Source organism: Marmota marmota, unplaced genomic scaffold (assembly GCF_001458135.2).
Source record: "Marmota marmota marmota unplaced genomic scaffold, marMar, whole genome shotgun sequence".
Taxonomy (NCBI): Eukaryota; Metazoa; Chordata; class Mammalia; order Rodentia; family Sciuridae; genus Marmota; species Marmota marmota.
Genome location: NW_025999897.1, coordinates 3,232,457 through 3,256,094, shown reverse-complemented (window position 1 = coordinate 3,256,094; position 23,638 = coordinate 3,232,457). Strand labels below are relative to the sequence as shown.

At 46.6% G+C, this 23,638-nt stretch overlaps 1 protein-coding gene and 1 pseudogene across 1 annotated transcript in view; both read left to right on the top strand.

The window, feature by feature from the left end:
• The window catches only part of Prkca (protein kinase C alpha), a gene marked incomplete at its 5' end in the record, with an annotated part of 309,700 nt that overhangs the window by 91,490 nt on the left and 194,572 nt on the right, over positions 1 to 23,638 (top strand). The window lies entirely within an intron of this gene.
• On the top strand, positions 7,667 to 21,823 carry LOC107158310 (annotated as a pseudogene).

Below are 23,638 nucleotides of genomic sequence, written 5' to 3'. Positions count from 1 at the left end.
ATGCCCATCAACTTGCGGGAAAAGTCCTGGGCTTTTTTTTTTAATTTCATGGAATTGGCTTTCTTTCCCCTGCCACACCTTCTCTTACCCAGTGAGTGCATGCACATGGCTTGCCCAAGAGAAGGGACACTCCTCTGTACCCAGATCCCCCCTCATTCCATCTATCGCAGGCCTTTTTCTGTCCTTCACAAGGCAACAGACCATGGCCCAGATCTGTTCGCCGCTTCCCCTCTGGGGCTCTGTATTGGCCTGCTCTGTCCCGCTGGTCACTTCGTACTAATTATTAGGGCCATGCGTCTGGAAGCAAATCACATCCAAGCCAGGAGCCTGCATGCTGAGCACTCGATTTATAATTAATTCTTCATTTGGTCCGGCAGATGAGGCCTGTTTTAAGAGTCAGCCTTCTGCCGCCGCTTCTTGATTTAGAGACAGTCTTGCCATCAGTTTTCCCATCGAAGGCTTTAATTTGTTGCCTGGTAGGTTAGTCAGAAGCAGCCAGGGAAGGTCCAGAGGTGATTCTGCATGTTGCCGCCCACCCTGGCCTGGGACACCCTTTTCCTCTTGTCCACTCCAGGGAGCTCAGGCTTCTTTCTGCTGCTGCAGGGAAACTTGCTCCATCGTAGAGGGCCTTGGAAAGGGCAGTGCGGGCAGCCGGCTTCTCTGACATTTAAACAAGTTGTCTGATGGTTGCTGGACTCCTGGGAGCAGGAGCCCATCCTTTCTTGCTCAGAGGCAACGAGTATTTATTGAGCACTGCATTTTAGAGGAGGGGAAGGTGGAGCTCTCCCTAATCAGTCTATTTTTCCATCATTGAGAGGCAATATGAAGATCGTGACCTTTCCCAGACGCTTCCCCCATTTGAAAATGATGAGCTTTGATTACCTTGACCTTCACCACTTTCTTCCCTAGTGAGGCTGACCAGGGTTTTGTAACAGAGACAGAATTTCATGTTTGCATACTCCCCTTGGATGGGAACCACTCAGTGACCCAGTTCTTCTTCATGGGCAGAATGGGGGCCTCTGGCTTATGAGAGAGATGCCATTGTTCATTGCCACTTCTCTCGCATATCTGGGGAAGGTTGCTTTTTATCCCTAAATGTCTTGCTTCCTCTTGGGTTTTGCGTTCTGACTGTTAAAAGTCATAGGTTGATCTGTCTGAACTTTGGGACTAGAATAATAAACTTCTGGCATGAGGAAGACAGACGAGTAACTTTAAGGCCACACCAATTTCATTTCCTACCAACAATGATATAAAGCAGACTTGCTTGGGGCAGGCCTAGTGTCCTGTATTGATTGATCCATCCAGACAATTCTGATTGGCGTGTGTTTTCCCTTCGGTGGACTTTAGTGTAAAGAGGGCTTCCCTACAACGTTCGCTCACACCAGCTAAAGTAGCCCAAATGATAATGGTAGCCAGCATTTACTCCATACCTGGTAAATACCCGGCACCGTTCCCAGCACTTTATGTGAATTAGTCTCTGGAATCATCCCAAACTCTGGGGTTGCACCGCTGTCACCTTTAGCGCTAAAGAGACTGTAGGTCTCCCCAGTCATTCAGGATTGCTAAGGGTCAGGCAGAGTCGAGCACCTGAAGTTAGTTTTGTGAATTTACAGCTCTTCACCACCCATCTCTACTCTTGTCTTACATGTCTCATATTTTGCCAGATGGAGAAAACTCAGGAAGAGTGAGTCCTACTTAAGATATTCTTGAGTGAAAATAGGCCATCTGTTGATCTCCATGTCCATCAGGCCAGGGGCTCTCACCGCAAGCCAGCACGTGGCAGAAAAGGAAATATGCTGGTGTCTTGAGGAATAATTCATGAAACATGAACAGGCAGGGCTGCTTCTTTAGCATGCTCCATGCTGGACCCAAGTCCCCTCACCCCTTCCCCAACAGGCCTCTACCTCTGGCAGGCATCCCCAGTAGATCTGTGCTGAGCCACCTTACCGGGGGTTGGCCTTCTCACCAGAGCAGGAGGTACACACCATGGCTCTTGAGGAGGGTCTACAAACTACCCGAGCTTCAGACACCTTTTCTGCATGACTGGTGCCTGCCTGTCCCTCCCTCCTCAATTCCAGTGTTACCTCCTTACTACTTGGTCGCCATCTCTGATCTCTCAACAACAAGGAAAACAGTTACAGGATCACTGAGCCTTGTGAGACCATAAGGTCTTCTAGAATATTCCCTTCCTTCTAAAGAGGAGGAGCCCAAGTAGCCATGGGGTTGTTCCTCCAGTTTCCTGAGTCACTTTCTGTTACAGTCAATGCTTACATTTGAAATAAAAGTGAAAACCTGTGTCGAACAGTGCCGTGCCTAGAACATGTGGGGTGGCTGACATTTATTTTGTTCCACTCTCACCCCTTTGGTTATTAATTACCTGCCTGGACCTTGGGTGGCTGTTCGCTTCTGCCTTCTGATATTTATGCACTCATAATTTCTGTGCCTTACCTGGGGTTTGACTCATTGCTTTTTTTTCTTACGTACGCTCTGCTTTCCCAGCCCGGCATTGGAAGTCCCTCATCCGGTTGCCAACCCTGACCTTGGAAGGCAGCACTGCAGTGCTGTGGGAAGCATGAGGGATGTGAGCTGGGTGCTAGACCCTTCCTGCTGTATTGTCCCATTCAGACCATCTGAGTTCAGCATGGTGTCTGGATGGAGCCATCCCTAATCAAAGAGGGCTCATTCAGAGAAACACACCAGATCAGAAAACAAAACTCACAAGGAAAGGCTTTATGAGGTCACATGTGTATTAGATTATGCACTCTGGGAAAAGAAGGATGATGCAAATTAAAATATCTGAAATGGGATTAGTGCAGCATAAACATAGTTAGCTTCAGAGTCGGAAGGACTGGGTTGAACCCTGGCTTCTCCCCTTCCTGATTTTGTGACCTTGGGCAACTTCTTGTCCCTTCGGGACTGTACAACAGGGATGCTGATGTCGATGTCACCATCATCACCAGTGACAGCAACAGCAGCTATAAATGGCAGTGGTTACTGCTATTATTATCATTGTTATTAGTAGCCAGGGCTAACAAGACAGGCTCCATCTGCTCTTCCCCCGTGGGAATTACAGTTTCCTGCAGTGGATTATGTGGGAGATTCCTGTGGATGCTGGGCAGATTCAGAGAGAGGATGTGGTTGCCCAGCACCTGTCAGTTCCTCTGTCCTCCTGTATATATTATATTGAGCATGCCCTGGGCTGAGTGCTAGGCACACTGGGAGCTGCCCTCAAAGAGCCAACCTCTAGAACCCTCTAACCCCTTTGGTGCCTGAACCCTGGCTGTCTTTCTGTAGCTCACCCCAGATAATGGTCAGAATCTCTGGTGTAGGTTTCAGTTATTCATTCTTGGGGTTGCAGGGAAGCCCCCCCCCCCCCAATGCTCCTGAAGCTGCTTTTACTCACAGCAGTTTGACATGCACCGAGATACGGAGGATTCATGCTTGCCCACTGTCAGAAATGGCAAAAATCTACAGGATTCTCAAATTTCTTTTTTCCTTTTGAGGATTATAATTTTCCAGTGCTCCTGCAACAAAGTAAGTTATTGTTGTAATTTATGGTAAAAATTATTTAGGGCTGCAAGGAGTGGAACCTTGCAGGTAAGAATCATAGAGAAAGTAAAGAAGTGTGAACTCTAAACCTGTGGGCCAGCTGCTCCTAGGCTGGGCTTCAGGAGGTGGGTTAAGAACCGATTACCTTGTGAAATCCCAAAGCTCGCTGCCGGTCCCTCAGGTCTGTGGTTGGGATTCTTGAGATTGCATACATCATGTAAGTCATGTTGCTGGGAAGAGTTCATATGGACAGGTTTTCTCTGTTCCAAATGCCATTCAGACTCACATGGCATGTCATGAGAAAAGTCATGAGACCCAGTTCTGACAGGACTTTCCTTAGCGTTTAAGATATGCTGTCTTCCTGTCCTATCTTTGCTGTAGAAAAGTGCAGAAATTTCCCCGAACAAAGTTGAAGTTTTCTCTATTTCCCCACTTCTGAGGCTCTCAGCCATTTATATTTCAGTTAAGAGGTGTCTCTGTGTGTTGCCTCTTTATTTTGTTGATGTCATTGAAGACTTTATTTTAGGAACAGTGAAATCCCAGAGCCAATCTGGAGATCATGGCAAAGAACATGACTTTGAAACCCAACCTATGCATCTTTCAGACTTATTCAACCTCTCCGAGGCTTAGTTTTCCTCCTCTGCAAAGTGAGGGAATTACTAATCCTTTGGGTTGGCTTTATGAGGGCTAAATAATGAGTAGAACTAAAGCATCAGATTAGAATGTTTAGCAGATAGTAAGTGATGGCTGTTTTAATTTTTTCGGTCCCATTCATCGTTGGCAATACCCTTCTGGTCCATTTGTGGGCACCAATGGTTTTGGGGTCATCAGAATGACCTTATTAAGTTGGAATGGGCACCATAATGAAAAAAGTTCTGCATTTAGCCAGAAAGCATTCCAGTGAGCAGATTTCTTGACAGTGTGATGGGCCCGAAGGACCCATGAGGGCTGCCCCCAGGGAGCAGCACAGCCCTGCAGCCAGAGTCCCTCCTGAGACTCTCATCCAGGCCCAGGCACACGACACATGCACTTCTAGACCTGGCCCTTCCAAACTGTCATGGAGAGAACAGGCCCCTCTCCTGACCCCCTCAATACTCATCTGCTCACATGCAAATGTACTAAGATAAGTGTAATTGGAGACTCGGTTTCATCTATTGTATTTCTGTGTAACAGCCTGAAATTCACTGTTGCTGACTTTTTTTTTTTTTTTTTCTTTAGCTTCTTTGCAATCTTGAGTGCTTCCAGTCAGATAGTGTAGGTGCAGGTATAAACCAGTGCTTTAGGCAAAAAGTACCTTTCTGTTCTATTAAAGGCAGTCAAATGATGTACCAAGAGAGAACAAGTTACTGATTTGTGCGTGATTCTTGCCTTTCTCTTCTTCGAGGCGGATTGTTTTAAGCTTCCAATCTGAATAAGAATGGTTAACTTTCAGATGAAAAATCTGACATCCGAAAACCACACTGTGGGTCTTCTGATTCAGGTTTGAGTTTCCACGTCCTGGATTAAGCAGAGGGCTCCGAGGCAGTCTTAGGTGGCACCAATTAAGGAAGAGTGAAAAGCATAAAACAGTTTTAGAAAAGGTCACCACGCTTAGAAATAGAAATCCAGCATTGCTCATGCAACCTGAGGGATTTGAAAACAATTTAAAAAATCAATCAATTTAAACATGTAGGCCACCCGTCTCTTGGAGGCGGGTGCTGTGGAGCTGTTGCATTTGTTGCTGGGAAGGCGAAGTTCTACCCCCTGGGAACCCCAGGCCAGCAAACTTCTGGAAGTATCTGTGGCAGCTTGAATGCTGCTATTTAAGAGCTGATGAAGAGGCAGCTTGGAGAAAAACCTCAAAAATAAATACTCTGATTCATCCTTGTTGTTCAGGCTTTCCAGCCTTCAGAGCCAGCCCAGGGCTTCTGAGACAAAGGGTAACATTCAGCACAGAGCCGCTCAGCTGGAGCCAGGAGCCCTGACTGGCGGTGAGGGGGCGGAGGGGGGGGCCGCTGACTGCACAGCCCGAGTGGGGCTGGGCGCCCAGGGGACAGCCTGTGCTGGGTCTGCTTCTCGGAGGGGAATGCAAAACCCACAGACAGAGGTCTCCCGAGAGCAGGGACTGTCTCATAAATAGCCCAGAGCACTGGGCAGAGTGGGTGGTAGCAGTGGAGGGGCTGCGGTTAGAAACAGCCCCAGAGCAGGGTCTCTCCTGGGGCCCCTCAGCCCCAGGTGTCACAGCACTTTGCTGGTCCACGGTGGCCTCGTGGAGAGACAGTGGGACCGGAGGCAGAGCGATGGATTCTGCAGACACTTCACCGTCTGCAATCTGGAACCTGGGCTGGACAGTCCTGTAGATCCTGTGCCACTGCCATCTCCCTCTCTCCCATCTTTGGGTCCTTCACTTCTCTGCATCTCTGTCTATAAGAGAGATGACAGACCTCCCTTGTGAAGAGTGACCCTTATGGCATATGGGAAGTGCCTGGTCCCTGGGAGTCAGGGATCATGGTTTGGCTTCTAGACCTGCTACTTAAACATAGGGTTTCTGATGTATCTCTCTGTGCCTTGGACCCTCTGATTTCTCAGCTGGGAAGATGGAGCACACTCCGTGCCCTACTGTCATGGTGTGCAGGTGTCTGGGGAAACCCTTCGGAGGTAGGAAGTGGCCGCCCTCCCTAGTGGTTCCCACTTGTGCCCACTGGTCTTTGTCGTGCAGGTTACAGGGCAGGGCAAGGGTTAGCACAGACTCTCAAGTGAGTCCATCTGCTTTGTGGGAGCTCTAGTGAGGAAGTTGCTGAACAAAGATGTGAGAGTGAGGGTTTGTAGAAACTAGATTTTTATCTGTTCTTTGCTGTTTTTCCACAGCAGAGATAATAAGCCACGTTGGCTGCAGATGTCAATCCAGAAGAAGGTCTTGTGGAAAGTGCCAGTCCCCTATCTTGTGCCCTGTCTCTGGCGTTCTTTAAAAAGCACTGAGGGGCCTTGCAGAGAGAAGGAAGGCAGAAGATTTTGGAGGCTTTATTATTATTATTATTATTATCATTATCATTATCATTATCATTATTCCTCTGTGGCTTATATCGACTTCTGTAGCTAAGAGCAGCTGCCTGGGGCTCCAAGTTGGTTTTGCCCTTCTGGGTTTGAATGTGAAAGAAGAGTATTTCCCACCCTCCAAACAAAGGCGGATCCAGAGGCAGCAGAAGACTGTGCAGCTCTGCGAGTAGGAACACGCGTGCCGCGCAGAGCAGCTTCCGTCTACTGCTCACCGTGCTCAGGAGTACCTGAGAACCCACGCTCCTGCCCTGGACCAGCGCTAGCAGCAGCCCGTGGAGGTGGCCACTGAAAAGTAGTAAAAATATCGCCACTTGATCCCACCATCTAGGTTCTGGAGGTCGCGGGCAGAATGAGCCCTGCAAAAATATGCAGTGGCATCGTGTAAAACTTTCTGAGTCGGTTAAGATTTTGCATCAGTGCAGGCCTCTGGGTGATCAGGGAAAGGTCAAGGCCCTCAGCTTCCGTAAGCCCTTAAAATATTTGGGGGGGCCCACAGCAGAATTTCATCGAGAGTTTGGCCACACTTATTCCAAGTGAGACTGACAAAGACCAGTGTGGCAGGCTGTGCACACTCTGTGATGTTTGCCCAGGAAGCCAGCAGGTGGACTCCCAAAGTGGGGATGGTACCAGCATTCACAGAGGCCCTGAGCTCCAGGGCAGTTCGGATTCCAAATGAAGCCACAGAGAAAAGCCATTTCATGGCTAAAACTTCCTATTTCACATTTCCGAAGTTTATACAAAGCAGACCAAGCTAAATTTTTTTCCCCCTAGCTTTAAATTATTGTAGAGAGGCCACAGGAACTGTTCTGTATTAAGGTTAAAAATAGGATCTTTTCCTGGTCTTGTCTTTATGCCTAGGATTTCCATGGTATGGCTGGCAACTAATTTACTCAGGCTCTGTGTGGTGGCATCATTATGTGCAGAAGCTTTGTGCTAGTTTCTGTGGACATGTAGTCGGGGGACGTGGCCCAAAGAGTCCTATAAGAGAATAGCACATCCATAATACTTGATAGTGATAAGCAGCTATGTCACTGCTTTATGTACTTAGTATGATTTTTATTGTTTTTTGTATTACCGCAACATGTACATGTTTTACAAGGTCACTGGCAGTGGCCTCGTGGGTCTCTTGTTTACCGTGTCTCTCAGTGAATCATTTCTCTTGTGCTAGATTTAATCTGTGTTGTTTTGTTTATTATGGTCCTTGGAGCCATAATAGCCCAGGTCTGTGGCAGGCTGTGCACACTCGGTGATGTTTGCACAAGAAGCAAATCACCTAACAACACATTTCTTAGAACATATCCACCTGGTTGAGGGATGCAGAACTGTGCTGAGAACCATGCGGGGGGGGGGGTGATTCTTTCTGTGCAAAGGCGGCAATTTGGAAGAGCCTGGAGAGAAGCCACAGTAAGACTTGGAGGAGGAGACACTGTCGACCAAGGGGGCGGGTGGAGTGGTGCAGAGCATTCAGGGAGGGGCTGGTGTTGGGAAGTATGGGAGCTCTGCAGGGTTCCCTAGGAGAGCCCTTGTGGAGGCCACCCGCCCAGCTCAGCGGCTGCAGTGCCTGAGGGAGCAGCTGACTGTTGTGCTGACCAGTGTGCAGAGGACACATGGCCCACGCCTGGACCAGAGCAAGGGCAGCAAGAGCCACTGGACAACAGTGTCAGCAGAGGGAGTAGAAACAAGTCTGAGAAAAAGGACTCTGTGGCCCCAGAAAGGGAGAATCCTACCAGAATAGAGGACCTCTCCAAGATCCTTAAACAAGGACCAAGGAAGCACATGGGCAGGCAGAAAACACTCAGTGTGCCCAGGACTGCTTGAAAGGCAGCGGTAGGAGGAGACATTTAAGCTTCTACAACTGCCTTTGGCATCACTTGCTCGGCCCTTGAGCAGGAATGGACCACGACGAGGACCCCCGCCCAGCCTTCTCCCCTTTGTGCTTCTCCATGGAGCTGCACCAGAAAGAGGTGCTGACCGAGGACATGGGGAGCTGGTGGAGTGCTCTGAGGCTGTCCAGAAAGACATGGAGCAGATCCACCCTGAGGGGCAGAATGAGCAGAACTGCTGGTGGCCCATGCAGACCCCCACGTGGGGGATCTATTGGGAGGCCTCATGCTGAAGAAGGTGGCCCAGTGGGCACTGAAGGCCCGAGCACAGGGGAGAGGACCCAGCTCTACCTGTTGGAGCACGTTGACGGTGCCCAGCAGTTCAGGCAGTTCTACCAGCCCAGGATGAAGCCCTGGACCTGAATCTGAAGACCAGAGAGAAGATCCTAGAGGAGGCCAACAAGGCCTTCGTGGACTGCACCAGCCTGGCTCCGCACTGGCCCCTGGGCATGAAGGGAAGGGAGATGAGCAGAATCCCCTCGGTGCTGCTCATCACAACAGAGGTGCCCTGGAGGCAGCAGCTGTCCCTTCCAGGCAGCCGTAGCTGTGCTGAGCAAGCCCAGCCTCCAGTTCCTTCTGGCTGCTGGTGTGGCTCTGGCTGGGACACTTGACCTGGTACTAGATGTGAAGGACCTGTCATGTCATGCTGGAGTTCTCCTCCCAGTGACCTCTGTTCCACCCCCATCTCCACCCCACTAAACTACCACCTCAGGTGACAAAACACACAACCCATAAAAGCCAAACACTAGCTAGCTCGGCCTGATAACATCTTCCCTGCAGGCCAGATGCATACCAGGTAGACGCTGTCACCCAGCAGCAGCTGGCACAATAGGGCAGTCCTGGAACAGCTCTGCCCCCATGGCTTCTGCACCTCTCGACTCCTGGGTGCATTCCCTTCATTCTTCCTCTTCACAGTACCTGGGGAGCTGGTAGCCCTAGTAGCCAGGACACCTAGGCTCTGTGAGAGGAGGGGTTAGCAAACAATGCTACTCAACTTCTGGGCCTCCCTTGGAGGCCTGGGGGTGAGGGTGGGTCAAAGCCAGGCTCCCTCTCTGCCACAAGACCCTAGGAGCGCATCCTTAACCTGAAGCCCCCAGAAGTCTGCAAGCCTGGGCCATCCCCTCCTCTGGCCTGTGTAAATGCACTAATGCTCAATAAAATGGACTATGTTAGAGAAAAGAAAGAATGAAAGAAAGAAAAACAGTCTGTGGTAGGAGAAGAGGGCTGGGGAGGCCAGTGGAAGCAGATTGGGGTGATTTCAGCATCTTGTTTGTTTCTCCTGAAGAAATCTGATCATTAAATGATAAAGTGCATGTATTTGTCTTACTGGATTGCAGTTACAGTATGTGTGGCAGGTCATTGCTAGTGTGTGCATGTAATTTTCACAGAATGGGGCTAGCATTTTAAAGACAGATTTTGATGAGTCAGTGAGGTATTTTCAGATAACTTTTGTTACTTGCAAAATGTTACAGTCAATAACTACCTCGGAGTTACAGCTAAAGAGTTAATGATTGTTTTGTCCATGGACATCTAATTAGCATTGAATTATGCTGCTATTTTCATTCAATTTCCAGAGCTACATACATCTATAATTTCTGCTCTTGTTTATAGTCAGTAAAATGTTTAATACAATGTGCCTGATTTAGCACCTGACACATTATAAATTTTGCCTGTTAGGTGGTCATCTGCTTGTTTCTTTTGTAGGGAAACAGATGTCTGTGAAGCAAATGAAGCTTAACATATTTATATAAAATATAATTTGGGGAAAGTTTCCTTGTAGCAGAGTTGAAATTGACTAATTGAATGTTCAGAAGGATGCCAGTGTTCCTTGGCTTCCTGGCATCTTTTAACACCATGTGGCTCTTTTCTCTCTCTCCCCTTTCACTAAAACCCCACTCGTTTTCTTATTTATATAATGGGAAACTGTAAGACACTAAAGCACATAAGTTACTGTGATGTAAGACTTTTTTCTGGTGGTATCAAGAACTCTTTGTTATTTGAGACTAACTAAAGGAAATGAGTGGGACCCACCTTGTCCACAGTAGCTGATATGGAGCAACAATGGCACCATGCTGAAGTCACACCGGGCAGTGCCAGAGACCTTGCAATCGTATGGGCTTCCCCACAGCCATGCACCCTCCACCACACTCTAGAAAAGGCCCAAAGTCCACTTCCTAAAACAGCCTGTTTGCTAGCTTTTCTGTGTTAAATGTCAGAAACAGAAAATGGGAGGGCATGTAACAGTAGACCAATTGAGAACAGGCTCAATAAGTGTACAGAAACAAAATTGCACAAGGCCATTTGGTGTAGGAGCAAGAGCCCTATATAGCTTCACACCCATTGCTGTGAACCTCAGTAGTATACATACGGATTCAGGCTCAGTGTTATCATTGTGAAAATGTTGAAATGTAAATGGTTTACTCTGTTTAAGAAAACAAGGTATTGAAAATACATATAGAAGAATTGAAGTGCATTCTGTTGTCATGTATAACTAATTAGAACAAATAAAAAATAAATTTAAATAAATGTTAAAAAAAATGCAAAAACAAAGAGAGTGTAAAATATTCTCAGGAAAAAATGGAACTATTACAGGGAGAAAAAGAACAAAGAAGTATCTGTTTCCAAACCAAGTAAAACTCTTTGAAATGAGATAAAGCTTTGATTCTATACCTTCAACTATGGCAAAAAGTCAAGAAAGACATTTCTCCAGGTAGAGCTAGATGTGAATTATGACTACTTTAGAAGAAATTGCCTTCCATAGGAAGTCTTTGGGAGCGGTAGAAGCCAGATTAGAAGGCAATTTCTTCTGAAGAGCTTTATCTCTATGTATACTATTGTGGAACACCCATAGAGTTAATTTAAGTGCATAAATAAGTGAAATCTAGATACATGGGGGAAAAATAAAATACATGTAGAAATATTTGTACACGTGTTGGTTTTTAAAAAAGAAAAACTGAAAAGAAACCTTAGTATATAAAAAGAAAATATTCAGTTGTCCAGAAAATGTGGAGTGTTCCCATACAACAAGAGTACCTGAAGCTGACTTGTTCTGGTACTTGCTGTCATCTTTATTCAAAGAAATGATTTCCAATAGATTTCTAAAAGTAAATGATCTTAACTGCCCTAAGTGGGTTACTATTATTTTCTGATGAGGAAATGGTTAAGTAACTTACCCCAGGTTACATGATTGAAGTCAATCAAATATTTATTGATTGCCAGACTTGCTCCTGGGCTTAAGCCCATGTTGAAAGATATTTCTTTTTGAGCTTGGAGCTTTTGAAAATCTTAGTTTTTACTTGTTTTTGCTGATCCAAGAGTTAAATCTGTCCACACACCTTATACTCATAAATTTAAGAGAAAAAAAAATGTTTGCATCTTTGTACGGAGACTGCTGGGTTTTATCCTGACATCGTATTGTGCGTTTCTTACTGCAGGTTTACTGATGCTTTTGTCTCTAGTAGGAGACAAAATGTAGGAAGAATTAATGAGGAAAAAAGGCTTAACCACCTGAGGCTTTGTCAATGTGGATTTGCTTCTTGTTACTGGCGGTATTTGCTTTTTTCAAGGAAAACAGTCAAGCACCTTTCTAATCACAGATGCAAAAAGAGGAGAACACTTTAAAAATCTCATCATTATAGATATCACACTCAGAGCCTAATATGTCCAACAGAATACAAATATTCGACAAATGCTGGTGGAAAATATGTGATAATTAATATGTAATGCAATTGGAAAATAATCATCTTCGTTTTTATGTAAGGAAAAAAGCAGGTTTTGCATGGTAATAAAACCTTCCTCGGTTAATTTGGCTCTGAAATTTACCATCTGGTATTAATATAACCATTCTAGCTTTTTTTGGATTAATGTTAATGTGGTATGTAATTTCCCATCCTTTTACTTTTAAATTTAACATGGATTTTATGTAGACAGCATGTGGTTTGAACCTTGCCTTTTCAGTGTGACATCCTTTGCCTCACACATGTTAGGCAAATGCTCCACCACCGAGCTACACCCGCAGCCCCAGTGCTTGCCATTTAATTGGGGACTTTACACCATTTTACAATGAGATAGTCATTGTAAATTGAATTCACATTTAATGTCAGCTATCTTCTTTCTGTTTGCATTCAATTCTTTGATTCCTGCATCCTTTTGGGATAATTGAGTATGTTTAATTATTCTATATTTGCAGTTGACTTTTTAGCTATATTAGTTTCTAGGGCTGTCATAGCAAGTTACCAGTGTGTCTGAAAACAACAAAAATTTAATCACACACCTTTTTTCGAGGGAGAGGGTTGGGTACTGGGGATTGAACCCAGGGGCACTTAACCATTAAGCCACATCCCCAGACCTTTTTGGCCTTGAACTTGGGATCCTCCTGCCTCAGCCTCCTTGAGTCACTGAGATTACAGGCATGCACCTGTAATCCACCGCACCTGGCAATCACACACTTCTATAGGCAGAAAGCGAGGTGAAGCTGTAAGCCTCCCTTTGAAGGCTCCAAGTGAGAATCCTTTCTCACCTCTTCCCAACTTCTGCTCACTACCCGCAGTCCTTGGTGGTCCTTGGTGGTCCTTGGCTCGTAGCTCCCTACTCTCATTCCTGCCTGTCTTCACCTGGCTGTCTTCCTTCTGTGTGTGCCTGGGGCCTCGGGGTCTCACTTTCCTTATAAAAGCAGTGTTTGGATTGAGGGGCCACCCTAATCTTGCATGACTTCATCTTACTTGATCACATTGCAGAGACCCTATTTCCAAATAAGGTCACATTCATATACACCTGCAGTTTGGACTTCAGAACATCTTTTGGGGAGACCCAATTCAACCCACAATAAATGGCTACACCTTTTTTTTCTGTGGCTACCCTAGATTTTCAGCATACATCTCTAACCAATTACAGCCTATCTCCCAATAATACTATTCCATACCATATGTATTGTAAGAACCTCTACTAAGGTAACTAAGGTGAGCCCCTTGTCTTCTCTTGTGTCTTCAGTCTTCTGCTTTATCAGTTTACTGAGACTTTCAGGGTCCCTGTGGTTTGGGCCCTACCCACCTCTCCGCCTTCATTTCTCCCTTAGCTTCCTTCCATATGCGTATCTCTAATACGCCCCATGTGACACGTTTCCATATTTTTGCTCACAATGAACCTTGAAGACACCCTGCCCACTATCTACCTGTTAAGCAGTATTTCCTCTTCAAACCCTAGGCAAGTCCTACCTACTTTGAATCCCCCAGCAGATGCTGATGTGGCCTACTCTGTGTCCTCTGGTGGGTGACAACCATTCCCCAATCCCAGCTCCTGTTACTTTTCATAGGGTGATTTGCATATTGTCTTCCTCCCCACAGGGCAGGGCCTTTTAAGAGTCACCTCCATCTGGAACTTCTGGGATAGCCCGAGACTCGAGACTCGTAGTCCAGCTTACTAAATGTGCATTGGCTGAGGTCACCCATGAGTGGAGGGAAGGTTTTGCCAACTCTTATTATTTACCAATGACCAAACTTTCCCACAGTAGGTGTTGTGATTAATTCTGTCCACCCTGGCTAATCCCTTGTCCATTCAGTGTTAGCTTCATAGGATGGCAGTTGAAAATCAAGTCATTTTCCGTAGTTTCAAAAATATTGACAGAAGGATGTGGATGTGTTTTCTAGATGCCTTAAAAAACCATGGTGATTTCCACGTTGAGGTCATAAATAATGAACCCTAATGCCACAAGTCTGACTTAGAATATTTACTTTGGCAATGATTGTTAACCATCCCCCCTAAAAAAAACCCCACTTTATTCTGTTTCTGCAGACATACTAAAGCACCTAACATGAAACAGGCACACACCTTTTAGAAGATTTTGACTGGGAATATTGGAAGATGCTAATGAAGTATCGTGGCTGCTTAGACATTTGCAAAACACATCGTGGTCTGTGGTCTTTTCTCCTTAGGCCTATCTGCTGATCCCAAGTCATTCTTTAAAAATGGAGTACTCAAAGGGGTCTTTGATTTTTTTTTTTGCTGGTTAGAGAAGCCAAACTTGGACCCGCTATGGTAGTGGATCTCTAGCCCAAGGGGATGTTCTGCTACCTCCTGTGCAGGGAGACTCCCTAGAAGTGAAGAGTGGAAGAGTATGTGGCAAAAATCACAGCTACTTACACTTGTCATCATCTGTGGAATAAGTACCCAAGTTGTCCCAAAATGGAGGGTAGAGTCCACTGACTCTGATCTGGCCTGTGCAGATGAGGGCACAACCATCGGACTCTTCCCTGGGCAAAAACAACAGAGCATCTCTGCTTCCCTCCTGGAAATGATGTACAGGGGTGCAGACCCACCCCCAACACCGTTCCGCACACATACTGCTGGGCAGGTGCTCTCACTAAGGAGAACTCATCAAGATGCTCACTGTGTGCCACATAGATATTTTCTCATTTAGTCCTCAAACATAAGCCATTGAGCTATGTGGTAGGCTGAAAAGTGGCCTCATATCCTTGTTCCTAGAACCTGTAAAAGTAGCCTTATTGAGGGAAAAGGATCTTGCAGATGTTGTTGAATTCAGGCTTTTGATTATCCTGGATTATCCAGGTGGCCCTTTAATGCCACCCCCAGTGTCCTCAAAGGCGGAGGCACAGAGAGAGGAGCTGGAGGCAGAACATCCATGGAGGCAGGGAGTGGAGCAGTGCAGTCCCAGGCCCAGCTCTGCCAGCAGCCCAGCCACCAAAGCTGGCAGAGACCAGGAGTGGACTGTCCCCAGAGGTTCCAGAGGAAGCACAGTCCTGCTGCCAGTACTTGTTTTTGTCCTGGTAAGACTGATGTTGGACTGCAGAACCACGAGAGAATACATGTGTATTGTTTTAAGCCACCGGGCTGTGCTAGTTCATAACAATAGCCAAAGAAACAGGGAGGAAATCCTCCATGTGCAGTAATCACAGAGGTGGAAACTGAGGCCCAGAGAGGTGGATACCATGCCCAAGGTGATAAAGTTGAGTGGAGGTGGAGGTAGGACTCACCTTTGGGCCTTAGGACCTGGGCTCTCAGATCCTGAGCAGTGAAGAGGCATTAATTTGCTTGTGTGACTAATGATAGCTAGCTAGGAGGAAACCAGCCAGCAACTTTGGTTGGTAGGTTCCTTCCTACTGCCTTGGTGTAACGAGAATCACTGGAGGCCCAGGCCTGGTCTCCAGAGATTGATGTCCTAGACGGAGGACCAAGCCACCCAGCAGAAGCGATTTCAGGTTTGACTGGGTTCTGACCACTCATCTTCATCTGCCATATGAAGGGAGCAGAAACCACACATTTTTTACAAATTGATTTCCAGCTGTTGTGTGGATCCCATTTCGACCTCCTCTGGGATGCTTCTAACTCAAAGTATTTAAAGTATTTGGTAGGAACATGAACCCCCTTGCTGATGTGTGTGAGAGAGAGAGAGAGAAAAGATAAAGAGACACGCATTTTCCATTCTGGAAATTTTGTTTCATAATTATGAGAAAGAAATTCTTAATTGCCTCCCATGTTGCTGTTCTTCACCTCCTTTTTTATTGGGATGGAGTGGGTGGGGTGGCTTCTTACTCATGACGGTACAGATAGAATTCATTTTGAACCCAAAGTGTGAAGGGGATTATGAAGTCTAGAAGGAGTGATGTTTCTGAAAGCCCAAGCCACCTCTCTCCATGCACCTCTGCCTCCTCCCCCAGTCAAGACATTTCTCTGAGGGCTGGGGATATAGCTCAGTTGGGTAGAGTGCTTGCCTCGCATGCACAAGGCCCTGGGTTTAATCCCCAGCACCACACACACACACACACACACACACACACACACACAATCCTCTGAAATCCCCTACATATTTCCTTTTAGAGAGTGACTTTTAAGACCCCTGTGTCTTGTACATCCATTTGGAGCAACCTGTGAGAATCCCTGGACTGTTTTGTTCCGTGCATTTCCTGGTGTCTTGTGAAGAAAAAGACACTCATTTCTGACATGTTCTGGATGCCACTAGTTTTCCTTGGGTGAAGAGTTGAAGCCAGGCTGGGACTGGAGATCCCAGGACTCACAGGCCCCGGGGCCTTAGACCTCCACCTGCTTCTGAGCCCACGTTCTCCCTCAGGAGCTTCCTTTGAGGTGTCCTTAGTCGCAGGTCCTTGGGGAAAACACATCCATTTCTCTTCAGACTGTCTGATCTCTTGCCGATTGAAAGCTCCATTGCAGCCTAAAGAAGTTCCAGGAACAGAAGGGAGAGAGATTCCTCCAGCATGGGCAGAGAAGCACGGCCCTCTCTAGAGTCCTCATCATCGTTGGGCCCTTCCGCCCAGTCTGTGTGGGGGGCAGGCGCGCTGGGTCTTGCATCTGCCCTCCTGCCAGGGGCTTCCAAGGTTCTACTCCCTGTGGATGTGAGCATTGTTGTATTATTGTTATTTGTTTTAATGAAAATATCTTTGGTTGCCAAGCATATGGGGCTTGTGAAACAGCCCCTTCTGTTTTAAAACATATAAAACTTGTGAGTTACATGGACAGCTTCATCAATTTTGTATTAATGTTGCAAACACTTACCAAGAAATGCAGTAGCTGAAAACAAGAGATGCTTATTATGTCAGTTGCTTTGGACCAGGAATCCAGACCCCAATGAACTGGGTGGCTACCTGGGGCTTGCACCAGGCTCCATCAAAGTGTGTAGGGGGGTGTCATCTAAGAGCTTGATGGGGGTGGCCTCACTTCCAAGTCTTCTATTCCCAGGACTCAGTTCCCCACAGTCTCTTGTCAGAGGCCTCCCTGGCCACAGGGCAGCTCCCAGTGTGGCCTCCATCAGAGCAAGCAACAGAGGGCAAACGCCAGGCCAAATCCAGAATCTTTCCATGACTTGATCTAAGAAAGAAACATCCCCATCGCTTTTGTCATCCAGTTGAGTATCCCTTATCCAAAATGCTTGGAACCAGACAATGTTGGAGATTTCAGAGTTTTTCAGATTTTGTAATATTTGCAAAGCCCTGATCCAAAAATCTGGAATCCAAAATCTAAAACTTCCTGAGTATTCTTTTGATACTCAAAAAGTTTCAGGCTTTGGATTTTCACATTCGGGATGCTCAACGTGAGTTTCCTGCTTTTGAAATAAGCCCTCTCCCCAACTTGCCCAAGGTGAGGCTATTGCATAAAAACATGAATACCATGGGTGGGGGCACATTAGGGGGTGTTGTTGAGGCTGCCTACCATAGCAGAACAGTAAGTTTCCATTTTAAGCATATCTCTTTCATGAAAATCCACATGTATATGTGAGCTAAAATGAAGGGAAAATATTTTCATTATGAAATGCATAGACTTAAGTGAATAGTTTTGTGCTGAAAAAAATAGGTAGGACTTTTTGTTTTGTAAATGCTTAAACCATTTCTTTCAATGCCAAATACTGTAGCTATATTTTTCAGTGTTAAGTTTATGTACAATGTAAATAATTGATGCATTGTGTGTAAAACTTACCCCACAGGTTAGTGACTGAACACAACAGCATTTAACTACCACCCTCCCACCCCTAGTTCCTGAGGGTCTGGAGTCCCGCATCGCTTAGCTGGGTGCCTGTGGTATAGGGGCCCTCATAGGCTGCACCTGGGAATCTCCGCATTTCAAGGCTCCGCTGGGGAAGGATCTGCTTCCAAGCTTACAGCTGTGAATGTTGGCAGGACTCAGTTCCTGGTGGTGAGACTGAGCCCCTGCTTCCTTCCTGGCTATTGGCCAGAGGCAGCCCTTCACACCTGGCCTCATGGGCCCCTTGCCTGCTTCCTAAATGCACGCAGGCTAAGAGGGCAGCTTGAGGGAGATGTCAGCAGGACCGCAAACACAGCCCTTCACACCCCATCTCAGAGGGGTCCACCCAACTTTTGCCATATTCCATAGGTCAGAAGCAAGTCACAAGGTCCAGCTCGCGCTCAGGGAGAAGAGACCAAGCAAAGCCATAGTACCAGGAGCAGGGGCTGTGGGAGCCATGTCAGTAGCTGCCTCCCACAGGGTCTAACCAAATCTGTGCCTGTTTTAAGAGCCCTTCCATTCTTGGTGCCAAGGGTGTCTTTTCATGGGAATCTAAATATCTACAGCTCTAAGAAAAAAAACTGAATTTCCTAAATCTTGGCTCTTCTACCTTCAAATGATATTGCATCAAAAAATTTCCCCTACCAAATAAGTGAAATAATTATAAAGATAGGAAGGTAGGCATCTGTCACCTGCTGACATCCTTCCTCCCACATGTCTCGGGCTCCCCTACTGTGGTTTTGAAATTTTTGCAAATTCTTTTATACTCCTCTCTCCAAGAGGTAGAGCTCACCTCTCATCCCCTGACCTGGGGACTGGACTTAGTGATTAGCTTCTCATGGTGACAGTGACCATGTGTGGCTTCAGAGACTAGATGCAAAGAGCACTGTAGCCTTTCTCTCGTTCTTTTTCTTGAATCATTTACTCTGGGGCCAGCTGCCTTGCTGTGAGGCACTCAAACAGCCCTTGAGAGGGGCCACCGGTGAGGAACCAAGGACCCTGGTGACATCCGCATGAGTGAAACACCCAAGATTCCTCATCTACCAGGTGCTGCGCCGAGGCCTGCGAGAGATTGCCAAGAAGTAGAAGATGGGGTCCCTCTCCCCAGGGAGCTGGAGAACTAGCTGAGGCGTGCAGAAAAACTGCCATCTTCACTGTTCAGGAGGGGAAGTGTGTGTGGTGACCCGCAAGTCTTCTTGGAGGCATGTGGCAGTGGCTTGGACTTTGGGGTGGAGTCCCGACAGGTGAGGGAGAGCTGAGTGGTCACAGCTGGGCTGTGGCTGTGGAGGTGAGAAGCACCTGTCAGTAGGGAGCCATGCACCGGACACTGGATGGAGGGGAGAAAGAGGGCACCCGCAGAGCCTGACAGGGCAGAGGGATGGCTTCTCAGCAGCAGCCTGAAGCTTGTTCAGATTGGAAGCCACGTGAGCATGGAGCTGTGGAACCCGGGGCGTATGCCAGCAAGCCTGCAGAAGACACCCTCGACCCGGCAGAGCTTGGGGGCTTCCATCCACAGTCACGCTGTGACGCATTTCTAGTTCTTGTTGGGGTCCCTGTTTCAGCCTTTGGGTCAGAAGAGAGCATTGCTGTGACTCTAGTCCTGCCACACCTGGGAGGAATCCTTCTCTCCAGTATTTCTGTGCTTTCTCTATGGCTTAACATCATACCCATTCTCCAAAGGTAAGCTGACCCTTTATTTTAAAGAAAAAAAAATTTTTTTTCTTCACCTTAATAAAGTGAACATATGGATATGAAGGTCATTTGGCTGTGACATCCACTGCCCTGTTAGCCCTCTTCTTCTGTTAGACAGAAGTCCTCCCTCTTGTCCTCCCAAGCTGTGTGTTGTGTTGAAGAGGGGGATTCACCTGCCCCAGAAATGGCCCAGTCTGTTGTCCCTGAACTCTGCTGAGCCCACCTCCCCTTCTACAGCTACAGGACTTATGACCCCACAGTCGTCTCCTTAAGTACACTGTCAATTCTGAGAAGGCAGATTTGCGTCTTGCAAGCAGCCAGCACTGCGGCGTTTGCCGTAGCAGGTGCTTAGTACTGGTTTTCTTCCTAGGTTGGTAGATGTGGCCCATGTGTAGTGCTGTGTAGAATGTCACCCTTTTTGCATAACCAGACTTCTTGGCTGCAGTACACAACTGGCTTCCTTTATGGAAATCACCACCCACAGATCCCTTAACACCAAGAAAACGCTGCAGAATTGCTGTGGAAGGTGCCGTGCGTGGCCTGCTCCGCTTGGCCACCTTGAGCAGAGGCCGAGAGAGGCTGCGGCTTCACCAGTGCTGCAGATCCTCCTGCAAACCCCTTACCTGGTGTCCCTCCCTGAAGTTTATCTCAGAGAAATCCTAGCTTCTAACTTCATCCAAGAAATTTCTAGGCAACGTGGCCTCGTGGCCTGTAGCCCAGTTGTCCTTTGTGAACCACTTACACAACTGGAAAACTCTCCACCCAGATCCTCATTTAAGTGACAGGGACCAGAAGTCTATTGGATTTTTTTTTTTTTTAAATGATTCCTGGCACTTCTGCTGCACACTACCACAGTTGACAAACGGTTAGTTTCCATAGTAGTTTTAGACGGTCCTTAGTGAACAGCTTCCAGTCCAGATGCTGCATATGATCAGAAATGTGCAGCATCCAAAAAGAAGATTTCATTTTTGCCATCAAGGGGCATGACCCCTTGGTGATGAAGGCCACTATTATTTTCTGTTCTCATCGTTAAAGACGGGGCCTTCTAGCGTATTTTGTCACATGAGTGTTGCTGACCACTTTTTCTCTGGGAAGCTCTGTGTAAAGGAAGGCGTCCATCAAGCTCCGCTCCAAATGCCGGTGTGAATGCAGGGTCCTCCTCTCCCCAGACGGAGTTCTTTTCTCAGAGCTGCCAGCTCCTGAGAACACCTTCGGGCATCACATTTCTGTTTACCCCCTGGAAGCTTTCCATTTGAACACATTTGGGTCTTTCACTGAAAGGCACTTTAAAAATTCAAGGTTTTAGTGTTATCACTAGAAAACATCTATTAAAATATGCATTGGCACCTGGAGCCATATACAAATGAGCTAACCTCTGTGCTCTGAGAATAATCTTTCTTTTCTTCTGTGTTTCCTTTTCTTTTTTGGTCAAGACAATGGTCTTCATGGGCATTGGGTGGCAAAAGCTATCCAATTCCATTTTAGTTCATAATATATTAAAGAGATCATTGAAAGAGTTGACTCCTGGAGCTAAAGAAATGGAAATATTTAACCAAAGGGGAGAACATTTGGAGACCTCAGGGCTGTCTTTAGACCTTTAAAGGCAGCTGGGTGTGGACCAGGGGCAGCCACCTGATCCTCCCCGGGGAAATACCACACAGGGAAGGGAATAAGGGAACCAATTTGGTCGATGATGTAGGAACAAACTTGTCAGCACTTGGGAGCAGTTGACAGTTGGATTAGGTGGTTTCCTAAAGTTGTCAACCAAAGATTCAGAGTCTGAGTGACCACCTCCCCTATCCTCACCTCCGGGACAGGGATTTCTTCAGTCCATAGGACCCCAGGCTCCATCTAACTTGATAATTTATGAGATTGTTTTTTCACTTAAGAGAATATTATCTGCAGTGTCTCTGATTTTTTTTTTTCGTAAGGGACTCAGAGAAGGACGTGATGAATTATTCAGAGACTTTTCTCTGTGCAACAACTTGCAAAAAGACAGACAACTTGATACAAATTACGATTCTAAAATTGTTAGTAATATATTTTATTCATGCGTTGTATGTACAACGGAAGACTTCCTGCTGACATTTCTTAGACATATCACTCATGATCCCACAGTCACTCTTTGAATGGGTGTAGAATCCAACGCAAAAAAAGAAAAAGAAAAAAAGAAAGAAAAAGATGTACATAGCCTAATGGATTATGCAAGTCTTAAAAATTTTCTGGAAAAGGATTACTCATTAGGATTTTCAAATGATATATTCATGGTAACCATTGGTTGCAACTACTCTTGCAAATAATAGGTACCAAAATATGGTTCACATTTTATCAGAGGAGGGGACTTTTCTAACAGTTTCCGCAAAAACAAACACCTCTTTTAGGTTCTCTGTAATGGAGCCCACAGATATTTTGCTGAGCAGACACAGTGGCTCTTCTGCCCTTACTTTTAAAAATCTTGAGATCTTCCCCCCGCCCCGCCCCCCGCCCNTAATCTAAAAATGTAAACAAATACATTTTCAATCTAAAGTCACTGTAAGTGCTATTAGCAAACAAACAAAACAAAAATCCAAAGTGTACTAGTAGGAGAGGGGGAAGGGGTTGGGATCATGGGGGACAGCTTTACCAGGATAGGGCCTTTAAGTAGCATTGGTCTAGGCAAAAGCAGAGGAGAGAGCATTCTCGGGAGATCAGAGCTTGGCAGGGTGCCGGGAGCATCATGGACCAAGAGGGGCAAGGTACAGGCCGAGGCAGGTGAGCTGGGCAGATGTGAGCGTGCAGGGGATTTGATGAGAGATTGAGGGATTTGAATCTGGTTGAGCTGCAGAGGGAAGCACTGCTGGAGGCTGGAACAGGGTGGGGTGGAGGACAGAGCCACGGTGGGCCCTCCAGGAGAGGATGGGTTACCTGTAGTTGCTTGACTTAAGGATGATAAGGCCACACCTGGGGTGGTGGCAGTGAAAGTGGTTGGCTCCAGGTCCAGTGTGGGTCCTCTCAGAACAGAGAAAAGTGCACAGCTTCTGAACCACTCTGAACAGCAACCTGCGACCAGGCAAGCTTCTCCATTGGTATCTGAAGCTAACATAACTAGAGCCAAACAGATGGGTTCAATGCAGGCAAAGCGGAAAGTAGCTGGCAGGAAGCAAGAGCACTGTGTGCTGGGGGTCTCTCCCTAGACCTCGCCTCGCATTTGAACAGTAGTGGTGTCTGTTCCCTGGGCACAAGTAAAGCAGAACAGTGATGCACTCATTTGAATATACTTCAGTCCTTGCAGTGGCCTGAGAGAGATGTGGGCAAAGGAGTCCTTGACTCAGAGACAGTCAGAGCAGGGACAAGCCTTAGAAGCCCTCCAGCACCCTTGTCTTAGAGTTTCAGAAGCTGAGATTTAGAAAGGCCTCGGTTATTCATACAAAGAGACACACGGCCACCAAGCAGCAGGTCTGGAGAGAAGCCATCTGCCAAGGTGCACTTTCTTTAAGAATTTTGAGTGATACTTTCGTAAGTCTTAATTAAATCCTTCTAGGGTCTGATTTTTAAAAAATCTCTTCAGAATTTATTTAAGGATTAAGCCTGTCAAAACCCCAGGACTGTTTCAAGTAAACAGCTTACAAGTGGAATCTTAATGTTACCAAGACAATTTCCCTTGTATGTGCGCTGTGGTAATTGGGCTCCAGCCTCTCATGTGAAAAACCCAACGGTTTCAGATCTAATGAGTCCCGACCGCTGGGGCAGATAGATTTTTGGAATTCGCTATTTATAGCATCTTCAAGTGTCACTTTTGCCTTTTCTTTTAACGAGTGCTGAGCTGTAATGTGGCCCACGGGAACGTGGAGCATACAGATGAGCGTGCCGGGGCGTGGCTGCCGAATGACTCCTGGTACACACGGGAGTTGAAGTTTTAATTTGGGATGGCAACAGTTCCTTGGAAATGAGGATGAGTCCTCCCCGATACACAGCAGGTCCAGTTCTACAAATTGGAGAGCTGAGGGGGT